Below are 15,828 nucleotides of genomic sequence, written 5' to 3'. Positions count from 1 at the left end.
GAAAGTTTCGCCATTGAGCATCTGATTTAATTTTGTCTGCTTGGATGCCCTTTAGGTAAAGGACACCATTCAATATCAGAATTAGAAGCATTCTGTTCATTTTTCCCCCTGCAGCCAGGGAAAGAGAAAGGAGAGCACAAAGAGGCAGAGACTCAAACAACTCTAGATGCAGCAATTCTCCAGCCGCTGAGCAATGAGGTTTCATATGCTGCTGGAGGACCCATTCATCTTAATCCATCTGGAAAGAGGGCTACGTGCAATATTTCACAATCTAAGTACTTTCTGACAAATCTATTAATTATGCACTCAAACAAATTATTTGCTGCCTGTGGAGAATTGCTACTGGATTTTCTCTTATGCCAGAATCTATGTTCTTTTTTCTGCTTTTAACTCATTGCTGTCATTGGCACAGTCATATTAGTCCCTATTCTCAATCATCATCATTTTAAATTTAGATGTGGTCACTTCTAGAGAGAAGTTAAATAAGTAAGGTAACATGACACCTAACAGCCAAGAGACATTTTCCAACTACTTTCTTCTTCTTTTTTTTTTTTTAATTATACTTTAAGTTCTGGGATACATGTGCAGAACGTGCAGGTTTGTTACATAGGTATACACATGCCATGGTGGTTTTCTGCACCCATCAACCCATCATTTGCATTAGGTATTTCTCCTAATGCTATCTCTCCCCTAGCCCCCCACCCCCCAACAGGTCCCAATGTGTGATGTTACCCTCCTTGTGTCCATATGGTCTCACTGTTCAACTCCCACTTATGAGTGAGAACATGCAGTGTTTGGTTTTCTGTTCTTGTGTTAGTTTGCTGAGAATGATGGTTTCCAGCTTCATCCATGTCCCTGCAAAGGGACCCTTTTTTTGGCTGCATAGTATTCCACAGTGTATATGTGCCACGACAAGATGAGATAGTTCAATGGCTTACTGATGCTTCCCTCATACTCATGACTGCTTTTTCTCAGTTCTAAAGACAAGTCTTCCTCCAGCATTCATGAATAACTTTATGAAACATACATGATGTTTGGAAGAAAAAAATACAGTTGCAGCTTATTCTCACTAATTTGATTATTGTTGTCAAGTTCTAGAATATCATTGAAAGAGATCAAATTATTTTCTTTCTAAGTAATTTATTTTCTAGCCTTAGAAGTATTATGTGAAATTATGGAAAAATAGTTAAAACAATTAAAAGGAATACGAATTAAAATTACCCATAATACTACCAACTGTTTTGTATGGATGTCTTTCTACTCTTTATTTTTGGGGAAGCACAATTAAAAACAAAATCTTCCAACCTAGAAAACCTCTTCACAAAGGTAGAAGAGCAAGAAAGCTATTTTATTTCTGAATAAGCATTAAACCAAAATCTGATGTATATCATAGGCAATCTGCTAAGAGATAGCAAAAACAGGGAAAAAAAAACCTCTCCTTTTTAAATAGCCAAGCAGACACAATTCATTACATGCATGTTTTCAAGATAAACAATAACTAGTCTTCAAGTAAGTGAACTTGACATCACTATTTGTCACAGAGAGTTCATCCTAAATTCACCTGCAACTTGGAGCAAAGTGCCCACCAAAATTAGACTTTTACTCTTGCCCAGAAACTGGCAGATAAGGGTGCTATCTTCCTTAATGTTTATATTCTGAAAACATGGCTTCAAGATCCCTGAGAAAGACATTTCTGGGTCATAAAGCTAACAAAAGTCCTATCTGGTTTTCAAAAGGATTTATATATATTTCAAAGAGAGAAGAAAGTATTTGTAATTATAAGTTTTCTAAAATAAATGCTCTAAAAAAGGAGCAGAGGGAAATCAATTATTTTCAACAAGGAGCATTAAGCCTCTTGTTTTTAATTTGTATTTCTTCTTACAACTACACATAACTTTTAAAATCTTACAAGATTCTGTCATTAAAATGTAGAATAATTTCCTTATCTCCCATCACTGGACATTTTAAAAAATTATCTAATTCTAAATAATGTTATAATACACATTCTTACGAATAAGACTTCCAAGTACTTTTATTTTTACCACATAAAATGTGACAGTGTTCTCTTTACAACAAAGAGAAAAATACCAAATGTTGCCTGCAAATAAGTAGATATGCATACATTGAAAACAATACAAACACACAGTGCACCTCTCATAATTTAAAATGTATTTAACAAATGTATTCAGTAACCAGCTGTATCCCTTCAACAACAGATCAAATGCTGAGAAAAAGTAATGTTCCAATCTCCATCATCAAATCCTGATTTCAGAACTGAGCTCCTTAGGAGCATTAATAAATGGACCAACTGTTCATTTTATAGAAATATGAAGCATTTATGTCCCATCTTCTGATTATTAGGGCCATTCCTTCTGTGAAAGGACAAAAGTGCTCTAGAATGGAATGGCCTATAGCTCCTCTAATAAGAAGAAATCATTTTCCAAATGGCAGTTGGGTGTCTTGGAAAAGTAAGTGGATCTCCAAGATGACAACAAAGGAAAAGATTTTCTTTTCGTATATTAGAGGAAAGAATATACTTCTTTTTAATTTTTATAATAACTTTTTGAGGTAGGTATTGCCTTTTTACACCTAAAGAAATTGAAGAACTAGGGTGGGAGTGGGGGATCATAAAGCAAGCAAATGGCAGATCCAGGATTTGAACTCATCACTCTCAGATTTCAAAATGCCTGTTCTCTTTATTACAGTAGTATGCATTGTGTAGACAATAACTATGGGCTATAAGTTCTGCTTCTTGCTTTGAAATGCATTGGTGTCATATTACTTGTGGTTTCATAATTACTAGAAGAAAAGAAGGACATGGTAGGAAATGCAAGAACTTCTAACTGAATGAAAAGATGGCAGCAGATTTGGGAAAGAATTCATAGAGAATTTCCAGAACTTAAACTAAATGAATAGAGAAAAGAAGCAAGATGAAGGCATATAGGAGTACAAAATGACCAGCTTTATTTGCCAACGCTTCCTTTTCTAATCTCAGAAAAAAATAAATAAATAAACATCTTCCTAGCCAGGATAATTTGCTTCAGAGAAAAAATCTTAATAAATCCACAATATTTTCATGGAATATTTGTTTGTTTTCCTGAGATTGAGCAATGATCAGATGTTTGCCTTAAAGAAAAAAGCAAAATAAAATACCATTTGACCCAGCCATCCCATTACTGGGTATATACCCAAAGGACTATAAATCATGCTGCTATAAAGACACATGCACACGTATGTTTATTGCAGCACTATTCACAATAGCAAAGAGTTGGAACCAACCCAAATGTCCAACAACGATAGACTGGATTAAGAAAATGTGGCACATATACACCATGGAATACTATGCAGCCATAAAAAATGATGAGTTCGTGTCCTTTGTAGGGACATGGATGAAACTGGAAAACATCATTCTCAGTAAACTATCACAAGGACAAAAAACCAAACACCGCATGTTCTCACTCATAGGTGGGAATTGAACAATGAGAACTCATGGACACAGGAAGGGGAACATCACACTCCGGGGACTGTTGTGGGGTGGGGGGAGGGGGGAGGGACAGCATTAGGAGATACACCTAATGCTAAATGACGAGTTAATGGGTGCAGGAAATCAACATGGCACATGGATACATATGTAACAAACCTGCACATTGTGCACATGTACCCTAAAACCCTAAAGTATAATTAAAAAAAAAAAAAAGAAAAAAGCAAAATACTAAAATTTATAATCAATAATTTATCTCAATATAGTGGGAAACAATTGGTGTTTACTTCTTTAAAAGTTTTTATCTAAGTACCAAATTTTATAAATTATGTTGGATGGAAGTTAGTCATAGCAACTGCAATTTCTTTACCTTTCTCTATTTTAAAGAATGTTACTTCTTTTGAGAATATAATTGACAGTCTTGCTTTCAAGTTGTCTTCTCAATATCCCAAGATTACCGTTTGTTAATATTAACAAAACCTCTCTATAAAAGATGGAAAATGTGCTGTCAATACTTATTTTGCTCTTTAAAGGATAACAGTTAAAATAGTACTCTTCAATCATAGTATAGACATTTCAATCAAATCATGGTCAGAGCAAAATAGTTTAGTTACTGAGAAAATATCCCCTGATTTAGCTTCTTTTAATATGCTGTCCTAGTTAGTCCAGGTTTGAGACTGCATGTGTCTGAAATATGAAGAGCGGAGTTGGGTGATATCATTCTTTTAAGTATCCGCTTGCTTAATTTATATATATGTATAATAAAAAAATTTATATATGAACTTTAATATATATATACATAAATATATAAAACAATAAACATATTTATTTATTTTTAGAAAAGAACAGAGTTACGCAAAGGATCCAATGATATATGAATATGAGAATGATGCAAACAATGGCATGGCCTCTGTCTATCCATACTCTCACCCTCAGTTCGTACTAATAGACTAGGCTTGAGCCTGAGAAAGAAGGAAGAGAGGTCAAAAATGAAGAGGCAAATGACGATGACAATCAGGATTGCCTTGGAGCACAATGAGCAAGTGAAATATGAGTTCAGCATGAGATGGGTGTTGAACAAGAGGGGACAGGCAGATATTCTCCTCATGTCAGGAGCAAGCAGCAGCAGAATCAGATCACAACCTCAAAGCATCAGCACAACAGTAGCAGTGTCCACGTGACGCAAGAGTGGTGGCCCAAGCCAGATCCCTCACTGAGTCCTGGAAAAGACACAAGTGAGGGATTAATTGATCATTAGCAAAAGGAGTTTTAGAATTATTGAAATGAAGAAATGTTATTAGAATACAATTTACACCTACTACCTAGTCAAGCCTAGGCCATGAAATCTATGTAACATGTTGGCTTTCATCATCTTTAAACCATTGAGTTTCTTAAAACTTCTTGTGCCTGCTGTCAACAAAATATTTCATAGTAATGAAAAGTTTCCAAAAGAAGACACACATACCTGTGTCTAGATACTGCACATCAGTGCAGTGTAGTATCTACTTTCCCTGTGGAAAGTAATCATAACAAAGAAGCCTGAAACAAAATATGTATCATTTCAACGCACTGTTTAACCTGCCAGCCTCGAGAGAATTTTCACAGGGAAACAGAGAAAGAACTCATATACAGGGAAGAACAGCATCAAGGATTAGTTAGGCACATTCAATGTACCAAGCCCTGTGCTAGGTACCTGCCAACGTTATCTGACATAACTCTCACTTCTACAGCGGAGGAAAGAATGATTATCACTCTGCAACAGAAGAGGAAGTAGGGTTCAGAGTTTACATGCTTCCCACAGGGGTCTTAGAACAATTCCCTAACTCTAACTCTAATCTTGGTTTTACTCTTTCAGTTTCACCATCTCTCTTTTCCACTCTGACTACATGAGATTCATGCAAATAATCTTTAAGCAAACAGTCTGCATGTTAACACAATACACAACCAAGACACTTAGCGCTCAAAATTTCAACAACTGAAATATTTTATTGCAAGCAAAAAAAACTGACTCTGGCTAACTTGAAAAAGAAAAAAAAATTCTTTTAGGCATATGCAGTAGCTTACATAATCAAAGAGAACCAGAACAGCCATGGCTAAAAGAAAGAGGGCAAACAGGTTAACTCTGGGGAGAAGAAACAAATGGGTCATCTCTTCAGGGCTCCACTGTCAGAATGAATCAGCTGCAGATTATTTCCACGTTTGTATCACTCTACTCAAGCTTCAGATTCCAAAAGAGAGAAAGACTGTGGTCCAGCCTGGGTCACATGTGCGTACCACAGCAGGGGAGGGTAAGGTTCCCTAATTGAGTGCATGCAGCAGGGGAAGAGAAGTTCCCCATAGGAAAATCAGAGTGCTGGGCTAGCAAAACAACAGATCCCTACTACAATACTGAAAGGTCTCCTGCGCCCTCACAAATGTTCTCCCTTGTCACATTACAGTGACTGGTTTCTGCTTACTCACATATTTCTCACACAGAGCCCTCTGAAGCTGAGGCTGAGCCAGGGAGAACTCTGTCTCCCTCGCTATCACCATGCACCAGAACTACTTCCAGCTTTGATTCATTACACACATCACTTCTATCTCACCCACCAGAACATGATATATATGGTAATTTATTTCACTGTTTTGTACTTGCCACCACCCCCTCACGTCCTATATCATTTAAGCTGAGTTCTGCATCAGCAGCAATGAACACTAGGACCCACCCCTCAGTCAGAGGGAGAAAAGAATTCTACCTTCTCCCCCTTCCCTCCTTACAGACAGAGTCAGCCCAACCACAGTCCAGATATCACAGACTATCCTCAAACCCTCTGCCAATATCTGTCTTTTTTAGAATGCTGAGTTCTACAAATCAGAGAGGGAGAAAATCAGCACAGAAATTATGTAACTGAAACCGAAGAGCCAACAAAAATTGCCCTGGAAGCACACAAAAGCCCTTCTAGAAAAAGACTCTGTTATTGAAATTAAGCACTATAGACTGTCCAGAGATAATGTTTAGAAATTTCCTGAGCAATGAGGCAGAATTTGTGATTCTGAAATAGAGATAATTTGTTTGAGTCACCCACTTCATTAAGATACCAAAATGGGTTTCAATTTATTAATGTGACATTCAAAATAAAAACATGGGCAAGTGCTGTCCTTATAAATTAATGGAAGTTTGTATAGAGGAAAATAAAGAGATGGTTTTGCTGACAAAAAGAATAAAATATAAAATCTGCTTTTAGCTGGTGGCCTCTGGAGCTCAATGTATGGCATTATTTAATTACTATAAATCTGGCTTCAGGAAGAGCTTTCCAGGGAATAATTTGGGGGATGGACATGCCCTTCCTTCATCGTATTTACCCAACATTGCAAAGTTGGTAGGAAGACCTGAAGAGCATGCAGGGCCAGGAAGAGAATAATGCACCCATATAAGCAATCCACTTCCCCTCTCTCCCGGCAAAGTGGTCCCACCCATTACAGGGTCACCCAGAATTCTGAAAGAGGCCAGAAAATAAGCTAGAAAAAGTTAATACCTCTATTAATAAAATGGGAGTGTTGTACTAGTACCTGTTTTTAATTCCTAGTTGATTTTTGTTTCTCAGGAGAGTGCAGAGATTCTAGTAGAAGAGAGAATAAAAGATCACTAAACAAGAAGTTGCCAGGCATAGCTAACATTCAACGCTTAGTGTTTTGTATGCCCATTACCTAAAGCTCTCCATCTCCTCAAACCTGAAAACGATCTGTTTTACACAAAGAAGGTCCTGTTTGAGTAGAAATATGTGTGTGTGTATATGCGCGTTGGATGGAGGAAGGCGGGTAGACTGACTTGTTCTTGGTGTGGAATAGACAACTGAGCCACCCTTATGCAGGCTTAAGTTGATAGGTTGGCCACAGTGGCATCTTGGTTACATATGCAAAAAAACATACTATTGTTTTTGATTTTTAGGATGACAAATTAATGACCAGTCATTGTAAATACCTCTTTTTTTTTTTTTTTTTTTTTGTTGAGATGGAGTTTCACTCTTGTCGCCTAGGCTGGAATGCAGTGGTGCCACCTCCGCTCACTGCAACCTCTGCCACCCGGGTTGAAGCAATTCTCCTGTCTCAGGCTCCTGAGTAGCGGGGACTACAGGCACACGCCACCACCCTCAGCTCATTTTTGTATTTTTAGTAGAGACAGGGTTTCACCATATTGGTCAGGCTAGTCTCAAACTCCTGACTTCAGGTGATCCACCCACCTTGGCCTTCCAAAGTGCTGGGATTACAGGCATGAGCCACCACGCCCAGCCCATTGTGAACACTTTCTAATGTTTTCATGTTCTCATTTTTTTAATGAGTCTCCAGCTTAAAAATAAATAGTAACTTTTGTTACTTATTAGAATAAAGCTATATCCTTCTTTTTGAGTTCCAAGTCTGCTATTAATTAGTCCCAATTAGCCTATCTGACCTTGTCTCTCCCCACTCACAGAACTCTCTTACTTAGCAAGGCTAATATAAATTCTGTGTTCCACTTATGTTTAGTTCTTTCCAGAAGTTATATCTTTGTTTATGACATTCTCCACACTGGGAATAGCCTCCTTAATTCAAATTCTTTGTTTTCATTAAGTCTTAGTTCAAGATTCACAAATTAATTTCTGCCCTAATTTCCCTGAGCCTGAGTGTATATTGATTTTAAACTCTTACCACAGTTATTATCCTGTCCATATGCTGCCTTTAGATGTCCTATAGCTATCCATGCATGGATTGCATTCATCTCCACATACAGTTTAAGAACATTTCAAGGGCAACAACCGATTTGTCCACTTCTTGGTGCCTCTAAAGCCAGTAAACTATGGGGAATGTTGCAGTACATACTTAGTAAAGTTTTGTTGAATGGATAAATAGACCTCTTTGAATGGAAACAGGTTAGCAATGTAGTTTGAGAACCTACTGCACTCAAAGCACAAGCTAGGTAGAAGAGGGAATGGAAATAATCGTATAAAAAACTAAACAATAAACACTGTCCAATGCCCCTAAAGGGCTCCCACTTACTTTTGCAGACATTAAAATCCATGTGAACACAACACATACATTAAAAACATCTATATACATTTTTACTGTGAAGAAACATAAGCTACCTGGCTGAGCGCAGTGGCTCACGCCTGTAATCCCAGCACTTTGAGAGGCTGAGGCGGGTGGATCATGAGGTCAGGAGTTCAAGACCAGCCTGGCCAATATGGTGAAACCCTGTCTCTACTAAAAATACAAAAATTAGCCGGGTGTGGTGGTCAACGCCTGTAGTCCCAGCTACTCAGGAGGCTGAGGCAGGAGGATCGCCTGAACCCGGGAGGTGGAAGTTGCAGTGAGCATAGATCGCACCACTGCACTCCAACCTAGGTGAGAGAGTGAGACTACATATGAAAAAAAAAAAAAAAGAAAAAGAAATATAAGCTACCTAGGTGTATTTCTTTGACTCAATGGGCACAGGTGCCTCTGCATCCACAGGGGAAATGTGAAGTTCCAGGGACTGATGGAATTAACTGACCCAGGGAATTTGTGGGGTCTGGGGCAGCTGGAGCAGTTTTTGCTGTGATGAATCAGGGTCACATAACTTTAGTAGCAGCCCCTACACAGGGTATGGCAGAGGAAAACTGAAGAGACAACCAAAAGTATGATACTTGCATCTGTTACTACCTATTACCCTAAGAGGACTCAGTTCAAGAGACAAATCTGCCACACTGCTGTGAACTGCCACTCAGAGGTGAGCTAAGAGTGTTGTCCATATAAATTTGTTTGAGTTCATTGTAGATTCTGGATATTAGCCCTTTGTCAGATGAGTAGGTTGCAACAACCCCATCAAAAAGTGGGCAAAGGACATGAACAGACACTTCTCAAAATAAGACATTTATGCAGCCAAAAAACACATGAAAAAATGCTCATCATCACTGGCCATCAGAGAAATGCAAATCAAAACCATAGTGAGATACCATCTCACACCAGTTAGAATGGCCATCATTAAAAAGTCAGGAAACAACAGGTGCTGGAGAGGATGTGGAGAAACAGGAACACTTTTACACTGTTGGTGGGACTGTAAACTAGTTCAACCATTGTGGAAGTCAGTGGGGCAATTCCTCAGGGATCTAGAACTAGAAATACCATTGGACCCAGCCATCCCATTACTGGGTATATACCCAAAGGACTATAAATCATGCTGCTATAAAGACACATGCACACCTATGTTTATTGAGGCACTATTCACAATAGCAAAGACTTGGAACCAACCCAAATGTCCAACAACGATAGACTGGATTAAGAAAATGTGGCACATATGCACCATGGAATACTATGCAGCCATAAAAAATGATGAGTTCATGTCCTTTGTAGGGACATGGATGAAACTGGAAACCATCATTCTCAGTAAACTATCACAAGGACAAAAAAACCAAACACTGCATGTTCTCACTCATAGGTGGGAATTGAACAACGAGAACTCATGGACACAGGAAGGGGAACATCACACTCCGGGGACTGTTGTGGGGTGGGGGGAGGGGGGAGGGACAGCATTAGGAGATACACCTAATGCTAAATGACGAGTTAATGGGTGCAGCAAAACAACATGGCACATGGATACATATGTAACAAACCTGCACATTGTGCACATGTACCCTAAAACCTAAAGTATAATAATAAAAAAAAAGAGTGTTGTCCAGTAGCACAGAAATGTTGGAGGAAAACCAGTAACACTTTCTGACTAGATAATCCAATTGGGTTGGAAATGCAAAAAAATATGGGTGGAGGCTGACTCTGCTTTTTTTTCTCTGATTCTCTAGGGAAGTCCATTGGCCTCCCTTATTTTTCATCAATATGCCACATACTATCCCTTTCTTTGTTACATTAATTCTCCCATTAGAATACGAAAATAGCTCATATTTGGCTATTCTTAGCTTACATTTAGTTTATTTTGTTTTGCAGCTTCTAGAAGGGAGCTGGGCACATGGTAAATGCTCATCGATATTTATTGAATAAGTGTATTGCTTTTAGAAAATTGAATTTAAAAAAATTTTTTTTTGAAACAAGGTCTCAATCTGTCACCCAGGCTGGAGTGCAGTGGTGGAATCATAGCCTTGAAATCCTGGGCTCCAGTGATCCTCCCATCTCAGCCACCCACAGTGCTGGGATTATAGGCATGCCCAGCCTGAACTATTATAATAATAATAGTTCAAAATATATTTTCAGTACATCTACATTGTACTTGGGTAGAATATCCTTCACTGAATACAGTTTCACTTTCCCTAACACTCAAAGGAGAAATCACAGTTCCTTCTCAAGATATTTACCATGATTAAATAACAATATAGTGCCTGCAATTGATAAGTCATTTGGTAAATTTTATCTTTACTACAAGGCACAGCTGAACTCGTCCTCTCTACCAGCTCCACATACACTTCCTTAATGGTAAAATACCTCACTGTGTTCAATGACAGAAAAAAAAATACCTCGTTTTAGGCATCTGTGTCTTTACAACCTAGAAACATAACTCTTGATAAATGCTCAAAAAATGTGGGCTTAATAAATTAAATAATGAATCCTGCAAGAAACATTCTCTAATAGACCAACGACACATCTTACAGTTATAAAATAACAATGCCTAAATCCTGAATGGTGCTAATATGAATTGCAAATGTGGTAAATTTATTAATGTCATAAATAACCAGTCTTTAAACCATTGCCATTATCAATAACATTTCTATTGTGTTGAAAATAAGACTGTGAATGCCTTTCTACCTTCACGTCTTTGACTTGTTCTTATTTACAATGGTTATGAATAAGAAATGACACCTAGTTAGGATAAGCAAGAGTTCAGAAAGACCTCAACTTCTGTTTGATTTTTGAAACTTTGTGCTGACTCGTGTCTTCCTCATCTTACCTCTTTTCTACCTTCAAGTTAATTATTTCAGTTCCATCTGACAACTTCCCTCCTGCTTCTTCCTATGCTCTTTTTTGTAAATCATTGGACAGAAAATGGTGGCTGAACAAAAAAATAACAGGATATTTTATGATGGTTTTGAATGTAGTGAGAGGGAAAACACATTTTCCCTTTTTTTTTTTTCCTGTTCTTTAAAAACTGTACCTCTAGTGTGCAGGTGTAAAATTTATGTTTCAATGGAATTCTAAATATATAATAGAGGGAGTTGGGGGGCAACACGGTTCTGTGAAAAGTAACTAAATCAAAGACATTTTGATCCACCTTTCCAAAACCGGTCATACTGTTCACATTCACTATGGTCTTTATGCTTTTCCTCAATGTCCATTTAACAAAATTTCACTCTGCTTCCACTGACCCAACTGCGCAGAGATTTTTTCAACATTAAATGCCCCCTTGTCTTCCTACATTTTGTATGTTTGCATTTGGTCTTTAGAACACTTATTTCTGCTTTTGTAGCTTCTTCTGACTGAAATTGCAGAAGCAGGCACAGGAAGGGCCACAGCACATAAAGACAGGCTGGTCTCAAACCCAAGACTTTTTCCTACCCCATTTCCAACGTGTCACAACATGAGTCAGGTGAAATGTCACCTCTTCAACTCCTTGAGTAAATGCTACTAATACTGTCTTCCATATTCTTTCATCATTTTGTTTATGCTGTCATTATTATGTTAATCAAACATTTAAGAAGAAATATTATTTTTCACTGTTGTTTGTAGCCCAAGTTCCCCCTCAAAGTCTTCCCAGTAGAACATTCTGCAATGATGAAATGTTCTCTCCGCACTGCCCAATATAGTACACATATGACTATTGAGCCCTTGAAATACGGCTAGTGCAAATGAGGAAATGAACTTGTAATTTAGTCTAATTTCAATAAATTTTAATTTAAATAGCTGCACGTGGCTAGCAGCTACTCTACTGCACAGCGTAGATTTAGAATAACACTCCTGTCTACTCTTAGTACCGGTTGGGAAACACTATGCCTCACCCTCCCCATGGCTGAAATATCTCCTTTCTCAGTTTTGTCAATAAATGGCTTTATTTTAGAATATTTTTTCTCCCACACAGACTGTTTTACTAAGATGCATTTTCTATTCCTTTGTTTTGTTCTTTTTCATATTAAAGATTTTCCTTAAGTACCTACTGGTCCTTGGCTTTTTTTTTTTCCTTCACATAGAAGAGTGTGGAAATTAACAACGGAATGGAACTGTGTGCTTCTGGGTAGGGCTTGTGGGTGATGGTCTTTGCTGCACATTGAAGTGACAGAAATAGTCTTTGCTTGTTTATTTCTTAAATTAGAGAATCCCATGTTAGTTCCTTCAGGTTGTTAGATGCAGTAGAAAACATTCTTCCAAGAGCTGGCTGGAAGCTGTATACTTAGTAATGGGCGTACAGAATGCTGACCAAGGAAAACAGCAGGATGGGAGGTCCTCAACACTCAATATAGAATTTTGCAGTAACTCCCCATGTTTTCAGCACAGGATCCCTGCTCTTCCCTGTTCCTTGTGTTTTGCAAGTGCAGAGTCTGTGGTCTCACTTACTATAAAGTAAGTCTCCTGTTTATTCTATCTAGAGGGAAAGAGGCTTTACCTTGGCTGCTGGATGTGGAAAAAAAAGAAATGTTGGTGTTATTACTGCTTCTTAAACAGATTTTCATCATTACTTTTGATGATTTGGGTTTCACCCAAGTCCCTCAATGCTCCCTTCATATAAAATGGGTGGTTTCTAGAACTCCCTACTGCCCACTTAGGAGGCAGCTTTCTGAGGCCTTCTAAATTAGTTACCACTCATCCTCTCCTATTCTGTTTATTTTGAGGATGACCTGAGGTACATATGTGTTTAATCCACCATTTTTAACCAGAAATATGTCAATCTGTTTTTATCTATTTAAACATGAGAGGTTTTTGTGGGGTGAGGGAGTAGGGACTACGTCTCATTAATCCTAGCGTTTCTCATTCACGATACACAAAACATGGTGGACACTCTAAAATACTGAATGAATGCATGGATCAATGGAAGCATAGATAGATGGATGGACACATGAAAGAGGGCACCTTTTTTTTTTTTTTTTTTTGAGATGGACTCTCGCTCTGTCGCCCAGGCTGGAGTGCAGTGGCGCGATCTCGGCTCACTGCAACCTCCGCCTCCCGAGTTCACACCATTCTCCTGCCTCAGCCTCCCGAGTAGCTGGGAATACAGGGGCCCGCCACCACGCCCGGCTAATTTTTTGTATTTTTAGTAGAGACAGGGTTTCACCGTGTTAGCCAGGATGGTCTTGATCTCCTGACCTCGTGATCCGCCCGCCTCGGTCTCCCAAAGTGCTGGGATTACAGGCGTGAGCCACCGCGCCTGGCCCCAAGAGGGCACCTTCTTGGTGTTCAAAGAGATTGGTGATCCATCACTCATGGAAGGGTGAGCTGTCCTTTGGAGCATGTCTTTGGAGTTGTTTTTCTCCTTCATAAACAGGTACATCAGTTCTTCAGTTAACCAAATGTTTCCCTAGTTTGAATTACAGGAGGAGACCGATACTGACTAGGCCTTAAATGTGATTATCTGCTCCTTTGAATGCTTTATCCTCCTATCAGAGCCTTATAGAATCGTTAGCCCTTACAACAGCCAGCTACCTGCTCCAGGCATCTTATTAGGAATAGCATTACAGCAAGTGAAGATATTTGCTACCTCTCCCGGAAATCTGTAAAGCAATGTTGCTACAGTAAGAGACAGTGCCTTGCAATGCAGATTTCATGGATTTTCTGTGAAGCATTTTAAGGTATCAGTACACTTTTCAATGATTTTTGCTCTGCATAAGAGTTTTTGATTGCATCTAGCATACAGTACCATAGCAGTAGAATTCATGAATATTTTACTTATAGAGGGAAAAGGAAAGTTAGCCTGCCTAAATAGCTTTCATTTTGTAAGATTTTAGATTTAGTTTTCTTCCCCCCCCTTATGGGTTCTTAAAAAAAAAAAAATCCCTACATTAAACAGCTCCTTTGAAAGTTTCTTTTTCCCTTTAAGTGTTTTCACATTTACAGACTGTGCTCCTATGATCTAATAAAATTAAGCTATCAGGAGGAAATCATCGCATCAGAAAGGGCTGGGGAAGCATTGTAAAGCACTAGACATCTCGCTAGAAGAGCACCTCTCGGGAGTTTGCTCTGGGAAAGAAGCAGTGGAATTGCTGAGCTCCTTGGTCTGTTAAGCTGATGCCTGCCTTCCCACACTTGTCTTCTTTACATAAGCATTTTTCTTTTGAGGCAGCCCACGGCAGCAACAGGAGAGAAGCCGTCAGGCATACCGGTCAGATCTAAATATTCCAGGGAGGAGATAAAAATAAAACAGTGTACCTGAGTGAATAACCTTCCAATAGTTAAAATCTTCAACAGCCTTATGAAAGTGCTTTCATTTCCCACCATATTCTCCACCCCCATTTTCTGATCTACTCGTAAATTTTAACTTTCAGAAGGCAGAATACGTTTCAGATTGTTAACAGCTAGAATAGCAAAAAGACTGGGTCCGCCTTTTTTTTTTTTTTTATCAAGTGTTTCATCCCAACTAAAAGCTGTGAAGGAGGTCATCCCTCAAGTACAAATCACTGGGACTGTACATCCCCAAGGACTACTCATCCAGACAAGCATTTTTTTAAATATAAATTAAACCTCTTGTATTTTTGAGGTGTGGCTGACTTATTTCTCAAGGATATGCATAGCAGACATAAAGAGACTTCTTTAGACAATTGGGTCTCAAACTTCAGTGTATATCTAGATTACCTGGGAGATTTTTGTCTAAGATGCAGATTTGTAGGCCCTGCCCCATATTTACCAAATTAGAATACATGATACATTGGGGAATACATGATACATTGGGGAATATATGAGGTCTAATCCCTGCAATGTAAGAAGGAGTAAACAAGAAATACAAAATATTTTTGTTTGATGATTTAAAAAATTACATACCAGAAAAATCAGACAAATCTGAATGTGGACTAAGTCCTCACCACACCCCCACTACCCCATTCCTACCCCTTTCCACCTAGTGTTTCTTTTGCTCTTTAACTATTCAAGGCTTGCATTTTATTTGAGCTTGAAAATGCCCTTCATTTGGTATCCCTTGTCTGCAGCACAGTATTCAGAATGAAGCAGGCAGCCCACCAACGTTCACTAAGTATCTGGCAGTGGCTAAGAGATGAGAGAACAAGTGGAGTTTTGGAAGGAGACCAAGATATGGCTAAGTTTCTCATGGCTTTGGGGAGAACTCTGTAGTAAAACGAATTGTATTTTAGGGATACTTTAAACATAGTTTTTGTGTCCCCAGAAGAATATTTTACTTTCGTGATTATATGAGGTAAGTTTCCAGTTAAATGGATTCATCTGTGGATTCATTTGACTGGAGATGCTCAGGT

Source organism: Symphalangus syndactylus, chromosome 9 (assembly GCF_028878055.3).
Source record: "Symphalangus syndactylus isolate Jambi chromosome 9, NHGRI_mSymSyn1-v2.1_pri, whole genome shotgun sequence".
NCBI lineage: Eukaryota > Metazoa > Chordata > Mammalia > Primates > Hylobatidae > Symphalangus > Symphalangus syndactylus.
The sequence above is the reverse complement of the archived record's forward strand: the minus strand, read 5'-3'. Positions refer to the sequence as shown.